Source organism: Pongo abelii, chromosome 6 (genome assembly GCF_028885655.2).
Source record: "Pongo abelii isolate AG06213 chromosome 6, NHGRI_mPonAbe1-v2.0_pri, whole genome shotgun sequence".
NCBI classification, from domain to species: Eukaryota; Metazoa; Chordata; class Mammalia; order Primates; family Hominidae; genus Pongo; species Pongo abelii.
The window spans coordinates 34,058,496-34,081,392 of NC_071991.2; the positions used below are offsets into that span (position 1 = coordinate 34,058,496).

Sequence of the window (22,897 nt, forward strand, 5' to 3'; positions counted from 1 at the left end):
TGCTTCATTCCGACTGTGTTGACTGTTCATCTCTCTGGGCACTGCGATGTCAGGGCTGGGTTTCCAGATTTTCCGTTCTTGTCTTTGGATGTGTGTGCCTTTCCTTCTCAGCTCTTGTTTCCCAATGCTGAATGCAGTGTGTCTGATTTCACAGAGAACACACTCTGGAGAATTTAACCAGGTAATCATGCCTATCTGTGGTCAGACTTCAGCTAAACACACACCTTGTGGTTGTAAAGATGTCAGCTAGGAGCCAGTGTTCTCATATTAGAATGAACCTCAGAGTGTCTGGAGAGAGAGAGACAGCTGTCCGGCACAGCTGTCATGTGATCTGGATGATGGGCTGACTCAGGCAGGCTGTGGGCACACCTGCAGAGGTCGCACTCAAGAGCTGGGAGGACGTCCTTCGTAAGTTAGCCATGGAACTCTGTGGCCAGCGGCCAAGCATGAGTACTGCTTCTCTATAGAAAAGGAAACTGAGGTACGAGAAGGGAAGCAGCTCACTTTGAGTGTACTAATAGCCAGAATTGAAGTCCTGCTGTGCTTCTGTTTCCCGGCACACCCTGTTTGAGATGGGGCTCTCCTTGTTTCCTGGGGTTCTTTTGGACTTTAGTAAGTAGAGATAGCATTCCCACCTCCGGACAGGCATAGTTTTATACACTTACTCTCTACACTCCATGGCATTATGGGCATGTCAGGCCTGCGCTTGGACCGCTTCAGTATGTCTCAGCTGTGTGGCGACACTTCTGATAAAGCAAGCGCCATCCTGGGCTGTGTACACGGAGCAGCGCAATGTCACTGTGCCTGTGGCCAGGAGCCCTGCTGGTGCCTACATGAGTGTGCACAGCCCTCTGGTTAGGAAGTTCGTACTTTTCTGCCACTGGACTGCTTTATCTTTTTCTGTCTTCTTTGGAAATGTTGACTAGCTGCCTGCCAGCTTCTGGGTAAAGAAGATAATTGTTGGATTACTTATCGACTTTCTCTAGGCAAAATAATCCTGATTCATTTTATCTTTCTTCACAAGTACTTCTTTTCCACCCTTAAAATACGTTTGATCATCTTGACATTAGACATGCTTCCAAATGCAAATGAATTTTTTAGGGCATTCAAAAAGGAAGGGTTAGGCTTATCAATCAGAAAGACGGCAGCCGTGGCGTGGATGGCTCCAGAGCCATTTCATCTCTGAAGACAGTGGGTTTTAAGCCCCACACACCAAGGCCATGAGAGTCGGTGCTCTCTCCTGTGGCCGCTGTGCTCACCTACAGAATTTCCTCCCTGCAGGAAAAAGTGAGGGAAAAATAGCTGGATGAAAGCTATAAAGCCAAGTACAGCCCGTTGGCAATCACAGAACGGGCCCAGCACCAGAGGCTCTGTGGCAGCCTACACAGGATGGGAGAGCTGGGTGCAAACTTGCAGACCCTCGCTTCCTCCTGGGCTCCCTGTGTGTTGGGGGCACTCACTGTTCAGGTGCAGCATCTGCTGGGGCAACGGGCAGACAAGATGTGGAAGGGGTAGTTACCAAGGTGGCATCAGGCTTCCTCCTGCATCTCTGCAGAGCTGTGGAACCTCCCCACCTGCTGCCCTTAGACCTTCGGACAGGTCTGAGCCGGAAGGAGAGCGAAGTGGCAGAGAGAAAACCAGACTCACCTTCGTCTTGCCTTGTGGCTCCATTTCCTCCTTGTGCCCTCTTGCCAACTCCAAACCAGTTCATTCCCCCAGGTACACGCACCTGGGACTTCCTTTGCCCTCAGTGTCATAATTCACCTTCTCCCTGTCTTCCCCTCTCACGCCCACAGCAATGGAGTTGGGGAAAGAGGAGGTTGGGATGAGGAGGCCCCAGGAGGCGTTAGATGGAGTGCACTGATTTCAACTCCTCCTCCCCTTCAGACCAGCCAAGTGCCTGACTCCTCCCTCTCCTGCCCCGCTCCCGCCCACGCTCCTGGCTGCCAGCGCACCACATGTTCAAGCATCTCGGAGCTTTTCTGTTGCTAATTAGCAGAATCAGCCTGCACGTTGTTTATGGCTTTACAAACTAGGATTCCCCGCCCAAGCAGGCAGAATGCAACTTGCCTTCAGGACTTAAAAAAGTTAAGGAAAATCAATCTTTTCTTTTCATTTGTTGTATCGTTTTACATAATGTTGAAATCTGGGTGCTCCTTCCACCCATCCCCAGCGAGGCACAGGCGGTTGGCGCCTGAGTGCTGGGTGTGAATGTGCGTCCCTGTGGCCCATGTTCACCCCTGGGCTCCTGAGCAAACTTCCGGCTATTTTTGGCTGTGTGGAAGCTCAGTGGAGACGTTTTAATGCCAGCTACAAGCACTTGCCTATCTCCTCTTGAGTTCAGTTTTAAAACTATGTTCCTCACATAACAAACGCTTCGTTTGTAGGGGAGCTTACCCTGAGTACCTATGAGACCCAGCCGGTCCACCAGGCATCTCACAGAAGCTCTCTCACTGCTTCATAGGGTATGCACAGACACCATGGGGAAACTGAGGCAGGAGGTCTTACCACCATAAGCGATACAGAGGGTTTTCTCTTTATGGGATCTCGGGCTCTCAATCTTTGCTTCTCCATCACCCTGCACTTCTCTCCTGCCACTGCAGAGACTCCCAGGAGACACTGTGGCTTTCACATCCATTGTGATTTCTACAGCAGATGGTATACTCCACTTAGGTTGTTAAAAAGGAGAAATACACTTTTTTGAAAACCGGTGTCCACTAACCTTCATAAGATAAAAAGAATCAAAAAGCTAATGGATAATGGATTTGTGCACAGATTTAAGAGGGTGAGGAGAAGACACAAATAGGTCCTATACAGCTTCACCCTTTATTTTATCTCTTCAACTCTGAGCCATTCTGTTCCAGCCATTCCCCCGTCTCCTCCCTGACCTCTGTAAGGTCTTGACCCACTCATAGGCCTGATGGCTTTGCTGAGGTCCCAGTAGGCCTACTGCCAAGCCTCCCTTCCACAGCCAGCCTCCCGCCAGCCTGCCTGGAACTCAGCCCAAGCACAAAGCCCTCACTCCCATTTTGATGCTGAAACTGTTATTAGTACTTGATATTTGGTCATGAAAACCACGTTTACCTGGAACAAAGGCCAAATGGAGAAGACTGTGTGCTCAGATCTTCAGTGCCACGTATATGTGGGGCTTCTGAACTCTTTTGAACAAATACATGGTTTGTATCAGAGTTCAGAAGAGGTGGAGCAACCACCTTCCCCGGGTGTATGTGGCTCTAAGAGGCTGCCTCTCGGCAGCCGGCTCTGCAGCTCACCCAGCCCATGTGCAGATTGCTCTGAGCTGCCTGCCTGCTCAAGCCACAGCTGCACAGGGCAAGTTCTCTGTGCACACCCTGTGGCCACCTCAGGTGCCCGTCTCTGGCAAGCCTCTCACTCCCTCCAGTGGGAATTCCTCCCACTACCCTCTAGGCATTTATCCTTCACTGTACTCACTATACCGTATTACACGCATCTGTTATGTGCCTCCTCTACTAGTTCAAGCTATTAATACTTGGAGGCTTAACTGTTTTATTCATATTTATATCCATCCTTCAGATAGGTGCCTGACACATAGCTTAAATTTAATCAAGAAATATACCAGAATTTATCTCACCATGTGAATTGTAAGTATCAAATTACAGTGGAATGTGCTATTCTATTCAGCTTCATTAAACAAGTTTTCCAGGCTAAAGAGCATCTAGTACCCAGCATTTTAGGTCTGTCTATAGGACACCTCTCAAGAGTCAACAGTGCATCAAAGACCTGTTGCAGTTATACTTGAGAAAGATATGAAAATCTCCGTGGATTTCAGCATCCAGCCTTGGCACCTTCTCGAGTGGTTTCTTTGTCTGGCCTTGCTGCTGGGATGCCTTCAGTTGTGTGTTGGCCTCTCTGAAGTGGCTCTCAGTGATCCCCACCTCCTGTGTTCACCCCCTAGCCTCTTGTAGCCTCTTGCCATGAATGCGGACTGTACTTAGTGACTCCTATCTGAGGAATAGAATATGGCAAAGGTAGTGGGATGTCACTTCTTACATCCAAGATTAGGGTTGAAAAGGACTGTGGTCTCCATCTTGGGCACCCTTGCTCACTTGCTCACTCTGAGGAAAGCCAGCCACTGCGCCGTGACCTGCTCTACGGAGACCCACACGGCAAGGAGATGAGGGAGACTTCAGCCAACGGCCAGCGAGGCGCTGAGGCCCTTTGTCCACTGATCATGAGCCTAGGAACCTGCCAACAGCCACTTGAGTGAAGTTGGGGGCAGATCCTTCCCCAGTAGAGCCTACAGATGAGACCATAGCCCTGATTGACAACTGCATTGTAGCCTGGTGTGAGTCAGAGGCACCCAGCAAAGCCATGCTTAGATTCTAGACTCACAGAAACTATGGAATAGTCAATGCTTACTGTTTTAAGCCTCTACATTTTAGGATAATTTGTTCTGCAGCAATAGATAACTAAAACAAGTTTCAAGTAAGCAAAACCCATCTCAAACCTACTTCAACAGTTAGGGAATGTCTTATCTCATGGAACAGGAATCCCAGAGTGGAGTAGCATTCAGTATTAGTTGATCTGAAGCCCAAGTTGTCATCAAGGATCTTAGTTCTTCCCAGTTCTTCTCTGTATCATCTTTGGGGTCAGCTTCCCCCTAAGGCTGGGAGCAATGGGTCTGTGGCTGTTCCATGTATCATATCCAGACACTAGAATTTTCATAAGAGGAAGAGAGACTATCTCTTTTAACAGTTTTGTAGGAGAAAGGAAACCTTTCCCAGAAAGCCCCCACCTAAGAGTTCCTCTCATGTTTCATTGACTACAGTTGAGTAATACACTGACCCAATTCTTTGGCAAGAATGGAATGACCTTAGATGAGCCAGGCCCATCTGGCAGATGGGGATGGGGTCAGCTTTCTCTGAGGTACGTGGAAGTCTCTGGTCAATACTGGAGTTCTGTTAACTTGGAAGTATGGGCAACGTATGCCATGTGAACAGCCAGCAGTGCGCACTGCACATGGGTTGCAGCCTTCAATTTGATTTTAGTCTGGAGCATGTAGGATATGTGATGAGTAGGTACAGAGAGGATGGTGAATCACTGTTGAAGAGCAAGTGGGTGATTTGGCTCAAAAACAGTAAGGCCCAGCATCTGAAAGTCAAAAGTCACCAAGGAACCATCCTCCTTGAGGGATGATTTCAGTGCAGAACTGGCCACTTCAAATCTAGCCTCTACCTACACTTCTCATTTTCTGCTTTTCTAGAGCAGAGGAACTATTAGAAATGCTCCTAGCAGTAGAATATGCCTATTCAGTGTTCAGGGACTAAAGCATCTGCTTTCTTGATAATCTTTGTAGTAAGAGGTGTGTTCATCCCACGAATCTGAAGAATACTGGATCTCACTTAAAATTACTTCCTGCTGTAGAAAGCATAATCTTGTCTCTTCCAGAGTTAGTTTACAGTGGACAAAGTGCAGCCTTTTTAAAGGCAACATAGAGCAAGTATGAAGGTGTGTGTGGCCAAAGAACAAACTCATGCTCCCTGCTGTCACCTTGTATAGAACTGAGATTTCTGTTGCCTGATCCAGGCTGTCCATGTCTTCCTGGCTATCATGGTCAGGACAACTTGCAGAGTCTGAGTTGATAAATATCACACATATAAGAGAAGGGCTATTAAGCTATGTAACCTCTCAAAGCTGCATGTCACAAAGGGCGTCACTAGTAGGGTTTTCGTGTGTGTTTGATGTTTCCCAGCATGGTTTTAAGAACAATGGAAGAATGGCTCCCTGGTCTGTGGTCTTTAATCATGTTTTTTCTTATTAATAAGATTTTGCATTAAACTTCAGATATCTAATCATGTACACAGATGCTTTATGTGCATGTCTAAACCAAATAGTTGCGTGCATACGGATTTTTCCTCATAACTTTCTAATCAGCTTGCTTTCTGCCGACATTTGATTTCAGTTGAACCTTCATTGTGAATCACCATAATGGAGCCTGTTCCCTTAGTGCATTGAATTGTTTATTTACAAGATTTGCAGTGCTGATTATAATTAGGCTATTAACAAGTTATGAATTATCTATTTTAATTAGCAGACCTTGGAGATTTAAAGATCAATGCATATGGAGCTCAAATTACAGATCTTCAATTTACTTTACATTTTTAAAATGAAAATATTCAGTGACTGTCATTTTCTTACACATTTTTCTACACCAGGCTTAAGCAAATAAATCTTTCCTTGGGCATACATTTACAGGGTAATTGACAAAAGATCAAAAGACATAAAGGGAAGATAGGTCATTGTCTCCTGTTCTAAGCAACCCCCCCCAACAAGGGATACTATTTCTAGCTAATAGATTTTAAATTTGTGACCAAGTATCCAATTCTAAAGAACTTTAAGGAAATTCTAAAACAAGGAAATAAAATGAGAGGAATGAACTATCTATTTTGAATTAGAAGGGAGTATCTTGAGTTTGATCAATGCAGAAATAATAATAAGAATGATTTACATTTTAAGCAAGTGATCCAGCAGAGGAACTGCGAATTGCAAATCTAGAAATACTTGTGGCACAGCTTGAAATATTTGGTGGCTACAATCCTATCTCTACACTTGGGGACCAGATGCTCACTAAGGGCTGCTGGCTCAGTGAACAGCCATGTGCTGCTTGAGAAGAGGGCATGGAACTGGAGAGGTAGGACAGGAATTTGGCTGATGCCCCTTAGGTTGGGACCAGTCCTCATTAGAGTCTCCTAATGCCTTATTCTCAAATTTGAGCCCAAACTAAGTACTTTTCCTATTTCAAAACGAAGCAGTTAGTTCTAAAGCTTGTGACACAAACACAGTTCTGAGAGTCCTGTTTGTCGTGGGAAACACCCATGAAACACTACAGGTGTGGAGCTCAGAGCAAGCCCTGGGAAGCATTCTTGCCCTTGGCTGGTGTTTATTTGCCACTTTCCTTCCCTGGCAGGAGAGCCAGCCACACAGCTGTTCCTGCTGCCACGGGGCAGGCATGGCATCCAGGAAAACAGGAAGTGGGTTGTGAGCAAATGGGCCTTTTCATAGAATGGAAGGAAATCGTCAACTGTGGGAGCAGAATCTGTCCCTACTCAAAAGTACATTAGAAAAAAACGGAACTGAACTTTTAGCCTGTTATTATTGTACCTTGAAAACCATTAAGTCAACCCAACATAGACTAAAGATTGGATGTAGCTTAGAAGTGAAGTAGTGAGAATCAAAATAGATCTATATATAGCTTTTCAGAAAAAACTTATGAGCCTGTTTCTTTTTGCTAATTACTTTTTAGTCTTTTATTTACAAGGTACAATGTCCCTAACTTGAGAGAGAATTAAAGAACTTAGTGACAACTCAGTGGAACAGAACAGCACTTTGCCAGCTCATAAAAGCAGATGGTTAAAATTTCAGGAATTTTGCAAACCAATGGCTGAACAGACCTACTATTAAAAAGTAAATTATATAGACATACAATTAAATAAATAATATTAAAAACAGAGGTAACAAATACTAAAAACTTATCACTTCCTAATTATTTTAGTATATTTCATTACTATTTCAGTGTTCTTGAGGTTGTTTACATGTATTGGATCTGTAGGATTTAATGCTATAGAATAGTAAAAACATATCACAGTGTGCTACTACATATCTCTTCACAGCACCGCATTCAGTGACTGATGTCAATAGCAGGAAATCAACCATCAAGAAACTATTTATAGCACAGGAATTAGCAAATGTTACAAATCAGATATTGATTGGTCTTGTTAATTGTCTAGATATAAGACAGTGATTGGGAAATGTAATAATACAGATTAAATAGAAAAATATGTCATATCTGTAGCCAATATATTGTGAATAGCAGAAAAAATTGAATTGTACATCCATTTTCCAAAAACCATGATCAATTCAGCCAGTCATTCATGGGATTGACAAATGAGTAAAATTCCAACATATATCTTTCTGGTTTTATTTTCATCTTATTGTCTGATGCCATCATGTTGAAGTTATACTTGTTTGTTAACGGTAATAATTGACTGGCTACAGATTAAAGAATCTGGGAAAAATTAATGAAAGCATTCTATGAGAATCAACTGGTAATACAGAATTTACAAAAAATAGTATTGTGCATTTTATTGTTACTTATAAATTTTGTGCTACTTATCCTTTATATAAGTAAAACTGATTATAACTATTTATACCTTTTTCCTCCAAAGAGCTGGTTACTAACCATTTACCAAAATACCACTGCAAACTAGTAACAAATATGAATAGAAATGGTGAAAAGAAGTAATATTATTTAGTTAAGAAACCTGAGAACAGATTTCTTTGATTTTCGTGAGTCAGTGCTCAAGCCCTAAGCTGATGCAAATAATCACAACTGTATTTTGTTTCCTTGAGCTTTAACTTGTAGCATGTACTCAGGTTAGGTATAAAAACCATGTTGAAGAACTTCTCTTTGGGTTTATATAAATTTAAGTCCTTCCCAGAAATAAGGCATAAACCATTTTTCAACAATGGTTTGAAGTTGTTATTAAATATCATTACCTTCACGCCTGTAATCCCAGCACTTTGGGAGGCCAAGGCGGATGGATCACGAGGTCAGGAGATCAAGACCATCCTGGCCAACATAGTGAAACCCCATCTCTACTAAAGATACAAAAATTAGCCGGGCATGGTGGTGCATGCCTGTAATCCCAGCTACTCCGGAGGCAGAGGCAGGAGAATCCCTTGAACCAGGGAGTTGGAGGTTGCAGTGAGCTGAGATCACGCCACAGCACTCTAGCCTGGCAACAGAGCGAGACTCTGTCTCAAAAAAAAAAAAAAAAAAATCATTACCTTGTTTTACTAATTAAGAAGTAAACAGAGATTATGAATCAGGCATTCTCTTATGACAATAGTCTTCTAAACTGTTTGTCTTAGGAGGTTTTGGGTGCTGATGTGCACTCAGGCATGACCCTTCTTTATTTTAATCCCTTTCCCCCAAGGCCTTCAGAGATTTAAAGCTACTCTCATGTAATAGCCCTTTGCACCACAGGTCAGTCTCCCACTAGAGAAAACAGCAGCACTCAAGAGGAGTTTGCTCCACAGGTACTTGCAGTTGATGTCCATCTCCAACTCAGTAAATCAACCAGTATTCTCTAAGTTTATATGTGGGGCCTGCCCAGTGTCACCATTATCAAGATGGGATACACTGAAATTGAGGGCATCACAAATCCATATTGTCTATTTTCCTCTGAAGTTCTACAAGTAACTTAGACTGCTTTTCAAGAGGTAAGAAATAAATGACTTGCCTACCAGCTGCTTCGTGTCTCTGCTTGTAAGGACCTTAGGTTTCATATCAAATCCAAATAATTTTATGTGGCAACCTGAAAGACCAACCATGAGAGAAGTGATGCTTATGATATGGTTCTTACAGGAGGCAGAATCGTATCTGTTGGATCAATAAGCCCTTTCCACAGCTGGCATACAAAAAGACTAAATGGAAAGGAAGAAAACAATAACAATATGCTTTGGCTGATAGAACGCTTGCTATGCAGTGTTAAATCTCCAGGGGCTGGAAGATGAATGATAACGGCAGATATTTATTTCACCGCAAGTGTGCGTTCACATTTTGCCATTTATTTTCCCCCGCAGTTTATTGCTGTGCGTCATTCCCTACTCAGGCCAAGCGCTTCTGATGGACGGGCCTCTTCCTGACCTTGGATCTTTCCCAGTGTCTCTTCTGCCGTGGCTCTGATTTTCCTGTTCTTCCTCCTTTCAGGATAAAAGGGCTCATTGTACACCCACAATTTACTTCCTTTGGGGTTTACATATAAATGCATTAATAACAGATTTGTTTGATTGAGGTTTATATTTTTTTGAAGAAGGTAAATTATATGCAGATTTTAGGTTGGTAATATTCACCTGTCTGGAATTCACTGATACTTGGAAATGTTCCTATGAAGAACTCTGCTTTATTTTAATTCATTATTTATTCGTGTTTTTCTTATTGGATATTGGATTCCAGAATTTATTGCCCATTTTCCTTAAAACTAGATTGTATCCATAAATTGACCAGTATAGTCAATTTGGATAGAACTGAAACTTTCTGTCTACCTGGTAAAACTAAGTGCCTAAAAACATGAACTATAAATATAGTTAGTAGGAACTCACAACTTATATATACTATCCATTCAATGATACATAGGACCCAATGTCTTTGTGTTTTTGTGGTTTTCCTGTTACTGTGTACTTCGCCATTTTACATAGTTCACTAAAAAGAAAGAAGCGGGAGAAGAAGGGTGTTCTATTCATTATTCTATATTATGATTCTCTTCATTATTCTGTTCTCTTCATTATTCTATTCATTTCTTCACCCATTTATTCACTAAACAGTGACACAGTACTTACTTGATGCTAGGGTATTACACCAGTTTTGTGGGCTATAAGAGTGAATAACAAGCATGTGACCTCTGGCCTTGGATTTTACTACCTGTGGCTCCCCAGGCACATGAAAAGAAGTAAAGATGGTTCCATTTGATAAGTACTAGTCCCAAGGGTTGTACATGTGATAAAGATGCCAGAGATTGTGACCACCATGTCTGTGCAGAGGTGCTGTCGGCTCCTCTTTGAGTGTAAAATCCCTCTGCAGTCGCACAAACTCACCCAGTTACGAAGAGCTAGTCACCTCAACTGCATTGTCCCAAGACAGGTAGAGTAGGTAAAAATAGTCATATGTTAAAATTCAAAGTTTAGATAAAAAGACAACTAGTTCTTGCTTGCTTTGATTAACTTTTATTATGCAGATGCATTTGAACTGGAGAAGCTTGTCATGTTTCTCTCTAAAAGATGTTTTTAAATGTTATTGCTCAAAATGAAAAAAAAAAAAAGAATCAGTAAGTATTCCTGACATGTAGGACTGTTGCCTGGCTGATCACAATGAAAATGTTAGCTATGACTAATGAAGGAATTATCACAGCTTACATTGGTATTAATAATAAACAAATATAAGCCAAAGCTGTATGTAACCAATTTAGTGCTATGTATTGGTGAAAAAAACAGAAAGTTACAGAAATTACTCACAGTGAAACATAGAACAAGTTAGAAAGGGCCTTTTTTTTTTTCATTGAAATAAAGGACTTTTGTCTGATAAGTAGCAGTCATTTGATCTCAAATCATTAAATGGGGAAAGTCTAAACAAGAAAAGGTAATGTTTACCTGAATGTTGGGGAAAGCATTAGGATTTATGGCCCAGACTTAAAGATTGTAGAAGATTGTATATAATTACAGCAATAAGCATTTGTGTAAGAAGTAGCTATTATGCTGAAGAAAGATGGGCACAGATAATCTCTAGGCAAATCCTTGGAACAGGGGAAAGTGATACTGCTCATAGAATTATTGGTTTGAGAGGCAGCAAATATGATGCAATAAGTTTATCAAACTCGATTAAAAATAGAGGACAGAGGTATGTGGTGGGGGAAAACAAATGCAATAGGGCTAAGTCAGCTTACATGGGGTGAATAGAATTTGAACATGGCACCCCCAATTTACTTGACCATAAAGTTAGCCAAAGACATGAGTGGTCGATCTTTGACAGTCCTCTAGTGATCTCCATGACAGAAGGCCTGATAGATGTTGGATAGAATGAAGGGCCATTTGATGAACAAGTTTTGTAGACTTAATGTGACTTGGCACTGTGCTGGCATTAGAGCCTTCTAAGAATCAGATAAATTAATTAGGTGAAACATTTTTTCCCAAAGCGCTTGCATTTCAGAAAGTTTCTCATTTCTGACTCAGCTTAGAACCCATCCCTTGTTACAGGTCATTTCTCCTCCTTATAAGCCATGTCTGTTTCTTTTTTCCATCATGTCATACACCCTATCCACAAAAGATGGTAGCTCACGTTTTCTAACTAGAGACATGCAGGCAAGTTGAGAGCATGAAGAATCCCTTGGGAATACCAATTCTGTAGCAAATGCTAAGGTAAAAGAAAAACTATGCATTATTTTTCAACTATAGTTGGCTTAAATTCTTAGTTCCACCCTGGAGGCCATGTTGCCAGTGGACAATTGAGCATGCTGTGATTTATAAAATGCAAGCTAGTTTATATGATAATGTTTGCCATCTCACTTCACCAGTACTTTTGACCTTTTCATATGATTCTAAAATCACTTACTTGTAAATAAATACTCCTAGTTCTATAGATGAAACAATTTGGAAAAATCTTAACTGTTTACTCACTGACATTTTATTTTAGCACCCATTATAATCAATCACACGTCGCATCTGTGTTTGTGATGCTTATCAACTGCTAATTTTCACAGTTTTCATGCTAATTTGGATCCATAATATGATACAGTTTGTTCACAACTTCCATAGCTCATGTAATGTAATTCAAAACGTTTCCTCGTGCAGACTAACATTTCCCATAACAAAACAAACTTTTCTACCATAGGGATAAGAGTACATCTTCCAAAAATTACAAGAGAAAGTGAGGGCCTTTCAAACAAGTATTCAAGATGTCTTGAGTCATCATAACCAATTACAGATTATCCAGACCCAGAAATTAATCCACATACAGAGCACTTGCTTCCTCTGGCTTCTCGGAATTGTGTGTGTGTGTGTGTGTGTGTGTGTGTGTGTGTGTGTGTGTGTCTGTGTTTTAACTGTTTCATCCTTCATACCCAAGGAATGTGGAGCAGGAGAAAAACCCAAAATAGCTTTTGCACCTTGTTAGTCACCATGGTAAAATGACAACAAGCAAACTTCAAACACTTCAGTGAAGACAGAGGTTCAAGTATTAAATAAAATGAGGCTCAGGAGTTATCCGTATATTTTTGGTTTCTTTGCTTTATTTGTCACCAATAGCAACGCATAATTGGTAACCCTTTTGCTGAATAACTCCCTTCGCTGGAAGTTTTGTGATTTAAATTTACTGTTACTTCTGTGTTGATTTTACCCTTAAAGGCTTTATATTATAACCCTTCTTTTTCCTTCTTATTAAGAAAATAACAAATTTTTATTACGTGAACGAAGCTGCATAAAATAAGGCTCTGAGTATATTTTTCAGTAAAGGGAAAAAAGAAACCCCCCCAAAAGAGATCAGATCTATTGAGATTATTTAGACTGGACACACTGTTTCCTGGTTGATAAATCTGCTACAGGGCTTCAGGGCAGGAAGTGAGGAGAAAAAATAACCAAAACATAAAACCCAAACGCAAATGGAATAGTCAGTATCATACTTTCTTCTTTGGCCCATAAGGGACAAGATTTAAAGAGTGGATGCATCCTTTCCTTGTATGTTTTGTGTGAATAAGAAGTGGTAAGGAGGAATATAAAGACATCCTGAATCACACAAATCAACCACAGGATGGAAATGGATGGCAGATTGCCATGTCTAGCCCACACACGCATCCTCTCTGCCAGGTAAAGTTGCCAATATTAAAAGTCAGATTTGGCTTGAAATTCTGGTTCTTCCTGGAATGTGTAAAGAGCCTTCCCAAAGGGCTCACATCCTTCAAGTGAGCATAGCTTGGCAGCAGGTGCTCCCTGAGCACAGGCCGGCACTTGCCATGCACTGCGGAGCCCACCAATCCCACAGCTGACACCCAGGCTAAGAATCCGGTATTTTCAGGCTCGGGTTTTTCCAACAAGAAATTTAAAGGGAAAGTGATTACGTCCTATAGTCAGGAGCCTGAGAGGACCAGAGAGGCAGATGCAGCACAAACTTACAGAGTTGCCGTTCCAACAAGAGAAGTGTAGTTGGTGGTGGAAGTAAGCATATTTGTATCTCAGGCCTGTTTCTGCCTCATCCCTGCACCCTTCGCTTGGCCCTTCTCTCTCAATCATTCCTCTCTCCCACCTGGTCTCTCATATGGGCAAACCCCGAATCTGCACCCACAGTGGTGTATTGGCAGAGCTGTGCAGGGAATGCCCTGGAAGGCAAGTTCCCTTTCATGTCTGCTGGCTCCATTCTGCCCCTTTACGTTGTGGTTGTCATATTAGTGAGGATTGGGTGCGATCAGGCTGAGGGCGATGTTTTGATGAGCTGGAACTGTCACTCACTGCACAAGTGGCCTACATTTGGAGTCTTCAGGCTCCATAGCAGAAACCTTAGATGTGAAGAGTGAGTTACTTAAGTTCAATAAATACAAAATAATAGTAAATGGTTATAAATTGAGACATTTAGCTTCTAGTAGGAAAATTACAAGTCTCCATTTAATATTGCAAAGTGAAGTGTAGGAAGAACATTGATGGGGATTTCTGGGTTTTATGCTATTTTTTATATTTCACAGCTTTATAGGAGTATAATTGACACACAAAAAACTGCATATGTACAAAGAAAGTATATAATATAGTCAGTTTTGACTCTTGTATACACCATGAAACCATCACTCACCATTGAGTAATAAACATCCATCACCCTCAAGTTTCCTTGCATCCCTTAGTCATCATTTTTAATCTGTGTGAGTATGTGTATGTATATGTGTATATATACATAAGACATGCACACAACTATATATATTACTTTATGACAGTACTGTACATTGAGTGGGAAAGTTAGCAAAATATAGGTTTTAATAATAAATCTTAAATTAATTGAGAAGTAAAACTTCATTCTAGCTAATTGGGAAATTGTTTAAATGGAAAACATTAAGTGTTAAAATTGATGACCCTAATGATAAAGCGAGTATTTGATCTGAGGAGAAAGAAAGCTGGTCGCAGCATTTAATAGTCATCTGAATGCATCCTTTGTGAAGTGAAAATGTGGGGATGTGAGTGCACATACAACCTTTTGAACTATTTCTCCCCTATCCAAGTTTTCAAGAGGAAACAAAGGTAATTTCTCCACTTAATTTTCTTCTGTCAAAGAAGCATGAGTGTGTTCTTTAAACCATGTTTACCAAAAGTAGCTGAGAGGAGGTCAGCCCACCTCCTCTGCCGCTCCAGCCTGGCTTGAGAACCGCTGACTAGGATTGCTGGCTCTAGTCAGGAGCCCAGCTGTCAGGCTGGGGCTAGGCAGCAGCAGGCACCAGGGCAGCGTCTGTCTTGGGCTCCACTGCAGTGGCCAGCTGCCCACTGACCCTCACTGCCTCTCTGCCAGGTTAGCAAGCAGTCGAAGGGGTTGCTTATTTAAGAGACAAGAGCTTCTTGGATGACATTACCCGCACATTTCAGCCACCAGGGGGAACCCTGATTATCCCATTGATGGACAGAGTCGAAGGGAATGGAAAGAAACACACAAGAAGTTAACATTGGGGCTTTGCTGCATTTATGCCAATATTATGTTGCAGCTAGTCACACAACAATTTAGTGACTGTAATTATAGGATTGAGTTCTCTCATTTACAAAGAGGGGAAAGTGAGTCAAGAAGAGTCTAGTAACTTGCCTAAGATCACACAGCTAAGAAGGGTCTGTGCTCAGATGGCTGACTCCCCATCTGCTGTTACAGTGTGACTAGTGGTTCTAAAAAGGGATGTGTGTGTATGTGTATACATGCACACATACATGTGCACACATACATGTGCACACATACATGTGCATACATGCATGTGCACCCATGGTGCATGCATATCTAGACTCATGTACATGTGCATAGATGTATATACAGTGTATGTATGCATACCCACACAGTACATGTGCACACATTGTGTATCTTAAACATCTATGCATACATACACAAGTGTGTACAAAATATGTGCATATATATACACATGTATACATATATGCCTACACATGGTGTACATATTCATGTTTGTATATATTCATGCATACATGCACATCTATATACATTTGTAACTTGTGTGCAAATATACATAACACATGCATGCACTCATACATCCATATGTATACACTGTGTGTGTGTGCCTGCACGTATGTGAAGATATGAGGCCAAGGACAGTATGTGGTTATATTAGCTTGTTGCTGCCAGTATGCTTCCCCACCCCCACCCCACCCCACAACAATATATCTCTCAACCTGGTGCTTCAGTCACTGGCAGGCTTTGCAAGGATTCTGAACTTGTCCACTTTGCCCTCCCAGAAATTATTGTCAGGCCTCTTCTTTGGTGCCTAATTTATGACTTGGAAGAGATTTAAAGATTAAAGAGAATATGGCCAGTTAATTGTTTGAGTGAATAGTCTTCTATAGTTAGATAGGGCAGAAATCCAAATCAACCATGTTAGTAAACTCAAACCTCATCTTTCATCTCTGCCCTTGCACTTATGTCTGCCTCCATCTGGCTGTTTATTAGCCAGGAGGCACCTTGCCATGAAGGAGGCGGCCTCTGCTTGAGTGCAGGCTGCATAGTGGGACTACAGGAAGGTACAGCCCATGGAGGGGCGGGGGTCTTAGTCTTCATAGATTCACTGCCAGCGGGGTCGGGGCAGGAAGTGATGATGGCTAAAGTGGCACCCCCTTCCCATGCACTTTTCCTGGAGTAACCCTTAAATCTATACCACAGCCCTAATGAGGTCACTGCTATTGTTATCATCCTCATTTTACAAATAAGAAAACGGCAGCACATAGATGATAAGAAACTTGTCTGCAACCAAAAGCAAGTTAATATTTAAGCCAGGACTTGAACCTTGCCAGTCTGGTCCCAAGCACCTGCTTAACTTCCATATCCCTCCTCCCTACTCTGTGTCCTGTTAGTCTGTAGGGAGGGCTACAAGGCTCTAACCCTGCTCAGATCTCCCCAGGAAGCCATTCCCTGTGTCCACAGAGGAGGGAGAAAGTGGAGGAGGTGGTGTGTGCTGTTTGAGCTTTGTGGGAGGATCTGTCATGTGCAAGCCCACCTAAGCCCACAGCCAACAGCAAGTATGGGGCTGCACAAAAATACCAGCAAGGAGGGGCTTGACTCCAGAGGAAGGGAGATCAGAGGACCCCACAGAGACTGAGACAGTCACCATGTGTGGGCCTCTCAAGCCACAGACACTGTCCTGGACTTCAATTACTTTAATATTTTCATCACAGCAACACAGTGCACTGATATGTTAGTCTGCTAGGGCTGCCATGATATCATACCACAGAATGGGTAGAAATTTATTCTCTCACTGTCCTGGAGGCTGGAAGTCCGAGATCAAAGTGTCGGCAGGGTTGGTTTCTCCTGAGGCCTCTTTCCTTGGCTTGCAGATGGCTGCCTTATCCCTGGGTCTTCCCTTGTTGTGTGTCTGTCCTAACATTCTCTTATAAGGACACCAGTCCTATTGGATGAGGCCTCCACCCTAGTAGCTTCATTTTAACTTAAACATCATTTAAAAGACCTTATCCTAATAAGGTTACATTCTGAAGTACTGGAGGTTCCGACTTCAACATATGAATTTTTAGGGAACACAGTTCAGCCCATAGCACCTGGTGTGCATTAGCCTGTGTGCTAATGACGACAGAGGCTGGAGAGCTTCTGTTGTACCCAAGTGGATGCACAGGGGAGACCCGGACTCTGACTCCAGGGCTTGGGCCTGTTGGAGGCCTGGGCCCTGCCACCTTTCTGGCCAGCTGTGTTGATTTTGCCCAAAGCTGGCTGCAGCCCACCCTGGCCCAACACTATATGTGAACCACCATTCCTGCGTGCATTCGGCCTCTGCCCTGACTTTGAATTTCCTCCTTGCCCCCACAGTTTATGGAGCAGCTGAAGCTGTGATAAGACTTCTGAGCTTGCTTCTGAATACCACAGCCCAGGGCACAGCAAAGCCAAGAACCCTGTGGATGAGTGAGGGCCGCAATTCTCTACACAATCCTGAAATCAAGTGTTCCTGTTTCTCTTCCTCCTCCTCATTTCCCCAGGCACTGCTCAGCCTTCTCTTAGGTCTTTCAAGCATTTGTGAATGCATGTGCACACTTAGACACACACACACACACACACACACACACACACAACCCATCTTGTGTCTTACCTACCTCTGAAATATTGGCACTTGGGAGACAATCCATAATCAACTAACACTTGTTTTTTTCTATCCTCTGTGTGCTTGTTAGAATACTGTGAAGGTGTTTTCTATGGACCGACTTCTAAATGTTCCTCCTGAAATCTGTGTTATTCACACAGTTCTAATGTAATGAATTCTATCTGTCTGAAAGCTTGCCATATTGTCCCTGGTTTCTCCCAGCTAATAGAGAGAAAAATGAGGAAAATGAGCCTGAATATGAACCCGTCACCACAGACCGCACTGCATCCTTTCCAGGCAGCAGGGCCCTGGAGACTCTGCTCAGGCCTGGCAGCCTCTGTGTTTCACTTAGGCTTGTTTTGCTCAACCCAGGCAAGACTTTTAAAATTGTTTGAATAAGCTGCTGCATCAGTATGCTTTTTTAAATTGTGATTTAAAAAAATAATATAAAATGTCCCATTCCTTCCATTTTCAAATGCATACTTCAGTAGATTTAAGTATATTCACAATGCTGTGAAACAGATCTCCAGGACCTCATTGTCCTGCGAATCTGATACTCTCTACTCACTGAACAGCAACTCCCCTTTGCCTGCTTGTCTTTTTGCACCTGGCTTATTTCACTTAGCACAATTTCCTCGAAGTTCATCCATATTGTAGCATATAACAGAATTCCCTTCCCTTTTAAGGCTAAATATCTTTCATGTATATGTATAGACCACATTTTCTTTATCCATCCATTGTCAGTGGACATTTAAGTTGTTTCCGCCTCATGGTTATTGTGAATGATGCTGCAGTGAACACAGGTATGCAAATATCTGAGACTCTGCTTTCATTTCTTGGGGATATATACCTAGAAGTGGGATTGCTGGTGAATCAGCATATCTTTGCCTGAAAAAAAAAAAAAAAAAGCCACTCAAGCTGAGTTAATGCACAAGGATATATATGGGATCCTATACTGCACCTATAGGGGTTGCATCAGCTCACTTACCCCACATCAGCCACATGTGAGTTCCTGAACCAATCACAGTAGCCAAGGGAGTGCCACACACCCATTGGCTTAGGCCAGAATGCACTGATCAATTGTCAGGGAGAACAGGATTACTATGTTTGATTGGATAATCAGGGTTCATCTCCCAGATAACCAGGTTGCTCCACAAAGGGGATGGGGCAGAAAGGGTGCTGAGGGTCTTGCACTGTCCAGAGAAGTACATAGCATGGGGCTAGAGCCAGGCTGCGTGGACTCAGGGTTTGGGTCTGTTACTAGGTGATTTCAGGCAACTTGCTTAACTTCTCTGTGCCTGAGTTTCTTCATATTGAAAGAAAAAGTGCTTTTGAGAATTACACATGCAAGTACATGCAGAACATTTAGAAATGTTTCGGGGGCTGCTGGGTTGGAGTCAACGGATCCTAATTATTATGAAAATAGCCACAATTTAAAATGCAGAAGATTGTGCATTAAAATCTTGATTCCTTTTTAAAAAAAGTTAGAGATAAGGCAACACCAGCTTTACTGCATGAAAGGAAGTGTGGGATGCAAACTAGCTGCTTCTTGCAGACACATGTAGGCACCAGGTTTCCTCAGGGTCTTCGTGGGGCCACACCTGGCCCTCAGCCTGCCTCCTGCTGCTGTCTGCAGACCTCTGTAGATGGATCAGTGCAGGTTCCCTGATTCAGTCAAACTGGAGAAATGAAGTCATTCAAACCCTCATTTTTAAAAAGTCAGAAATATAAAGATTATGTTGTCAAATTGCACAACCCTTAGAGAAAATGTTAGGCCGGGCGCAGTGGCTCACGCCTGTAATCCCAGCACTTTGGGAGGCCGAGGTGGGCTTATCACTGAGGTCAGGAGTTCGAAGCCAGCCTGGCCAATATGGCAAAACCCCGTCTCTACTGAAAATACAAAAATTAGCTGGGCGCGGTGGTGGGTGCCTGTAATCCCAGCTACTGAGGAGGCTGAGTCAGGAGAAATGCTTGAACCAGGGAGGTGGAGGTTGCAGTGCACCAAGATTACGCCATTGCACTGCAGCCTAGGTGACAGAGTGAGACTTCATCTAAAAAAAAAAAAAAAAAAAAAAAAAAAAAGAGAGAAAATGTTTAATTTTCTACTTCATACAGTCACACAAGTGATGTAGAGCAATTTCTGTCTTCTTCCTTTTTCTTAGGAAATTTAATAACTGTGCGTATTGCCTTTGACAGAGTGCTGAAAGTGTGCCCCCTACCCCTTATAAAAATGAACTGCCTGCCCTGCAGTGCAGAGCGTCTCTCACTGTTTTGGGGGCTTCTGGGTTGGAGTCCTGAGCAAATGCATGTCAAGGACTCAGGACTTCACCGTGGTTGGTCCTGTGTGTGCCCCAGCGCTCTCCACGGGTGTCTCGGGGCCTCTTCCAGGACAGCTGAGCTGGGACCAGCAGCCTTGCTCATGCCACCCCCTGCAGATGCAGTCCCTTGTGCTGGCAGGCACAACTCCTGGGATGGCAGGCTGAGAGCTGCCTCAGATGGCACGTTGAGCCATGCCCCTGGCTGACAAGGGAAAGATCATTTTCTCCTCCAGCCCCTGCAGATCAGCAAGTGCCCGCGTTTCCATGTGATGATGAAACACACAAGTAAATAAGCCGTGATGTCGTCTGGGAATGCTTCAGCCAGTGTGGCTGGTCTTAAACTGGTCTAGTTTAGTTGAGACACTTGGAGTGGCCACTCGTTGGCCACTTCAGAGAAACCAGCAGTGTTAATTGGAAGTCTCTCTCCAAGTCTCAGCAGGCCAGCTGAGCGCCGGGACACCATGGCTCTGACTTAAGCCTTTGCCCTGCAGTCATGCTGTGACTCAGGGGCTGACCCAGAGCTCGGGATTATGGAGGCTTTGGAGAAGCAGCTGCCCCTTCAAGCAAGTTTCCTTGGATGTATCTCCTGCCACCTCTCACAGATGCAAATTAAAGAGAGAGAGAGAGAGAGAGACATGAACTGTTGTTACTGCAGCAAACATCCACACTGGATCTGCTGTCAGGGTTGCATCCTGGGAAAGCCAATTTTGTAGACATAAAGTAATGAATAATTAGACCATTGCTAAATGTATGTTTTATTTTCTGAACAAATTCAAAGCATTAGAAAGATAATGAAGATTTTCTTAAAGTTAGGCCTATTTTAACCCTCCCTACTGTTTAGCCCTAATGGAATATTTATTCCAAAATCTATTAGTCAGGCTTCTCCAGAGATGCAGAATAATAGGATATATTTATGAGTGTGTGTGTGTGTGTGTATGTGTGTGTGTGTGTGTGTGCATCTATGATCGGGAGAGATTTTTTTTTATAGGGATGGCCTTGTGTAATTATAGAAACCAAGAAGTTTGACCATTCGCCATCTGTAAGCTGGAGACCCCGGAAAGCTGGTGATGAGATTCTATCCAAGTCTCAAGGCCGCAGAACCTGGAGCTCTGATGCTCAAGCACAGGAGAAGATGGGTGTCCCAGCTCAAACACAGAGAACACATTCACCCTTCCCTGGCTGGCTTTTTGTTCTCTTCAGAGCCTCAGCAGATAGGATGCCTGCCCACAGTGGTAAGGGCACATCTTCCTTACTGTTTGTCAATTCAGATGCTGATCACTCTGGTAAACAGCCTCACAGACACACCCAGAAATAATGTTTCACCACGTACCCGAACACCCCTTGCTTAGCCATTGCAAATTCACCCCTTGCCAACTCGCCCCCTATATGCATGTCTTTTTCTCCAGAGAAAGACAAAACAAGGTCACAATTCCAACTGGCATGACACTGCTGTCCTGTATACAACTGAAAATGCACTCATCCCTTCCAGAAGAGAAGGTAAAGTCCTTGAGTTGATGTTTACTCTCTCCTGATATCCTGTAACTTAAAATACTATGATGTAAAATTATCAACAATTAGACACTGCTATAGAAGTCATGTACGTCCCATGTTAAGGGAATAAGGGGAAAGAAAACAAAGATATTTATATGTATATATACATATATATATACACACACACACACACACACACACAAACATATTCTTAACAAAATGAGAAGGAAATACTCATTGACAATTACTGTTTTCATTTCTAAAACTGGTCACATCACAGCTGCTATTTATAATGTCTTCTACCCATTCTGTATTCCCCTTGCCTTCAGCAAGCACCTCAGCTGGTTGTGGTTCTTTGCCTGGTGGTGTGATGCAAACCATCATTCCTGAAGGGTCTGGGCCATTAGTGGTACTGCCTGGATTGGGTCAGGGTAGTTTTCATTGACCTTCATCGCAGGGCTTACTAAGGGAAGTCCTAAGGGATCTCCTGCATCCCATACTGTTCCTTACCTCCATTCTAGAGCAGTAGTCTATTTTCCCCTGGATAGTCTGGGTCCGTCACCCAGCCAACACCATAAATCCCTTCCTTGTCTGTTGACTCAAAAGCCTGAGGAGCTCAGACTGACCATGTGGCATCTTAACTTCCAGTTCGGTAGAATCAATGTTGTGCCCCCTGGTGGAATCATTTGTTTTTCTGGACCTAAGACCCGTCGGCCAATAGAACATAAAAGTCATGAGGAAAATGTTTTGCTAGTGGGTCACTAGCGATAATGATGGTGCCACTCCCCTTTTAACCTCTTGATTCCTGGACCCTATGGGAGAAACAGCACCATATATTGGACATCATTCAGAGCATACACAGCCTTCTGGAGAACATTGCCCGAGCCTTATAAGGTACTGCTACCTCTCTGACCCTGTAACTGAGTTTTCAAAAGGCCACTCTACTGTTCTATCAAACCAGCTGCTTCAAGGTAGTGGGGAACTTGGTAAGACCAGTGAGTTCCATGCACAGGCTCATTGCTGCACTCCTTTGGCTGGGAAGCGAGTTCCTTGATCAGAAGCAATGCTCTGTGCAATACCATGACAATGGATAAGGCCTACTGTAAGTCAAGCTACTGATAGTAGTTTTGGCAGAACTTACATTCTGTAAGCTACTGATGGAGAAGCAAGTGGGAAACTTTTCTTTCCAAGAAGTAGTTTCCTGCAGAGGTTGCTTTGATAACCGTGAAGAAA

The 22,897-nt window shown here is 42.9% G+C and overlaps 1 protein-coding gene across 4 annotated transcripts in view; it reads left to right on the top strand.

The window, feature by feature from the left end:
• Nucleotides 1–22,897, top strand: part of COBL (cordon-bleu WH2 repeat protein) — a 298,657-nt gene that overhangs the window by 232,569 nt on the left and 43,191 nt on the right. The gene's annotated exons all lie outside the window — the stretch shown is intronic.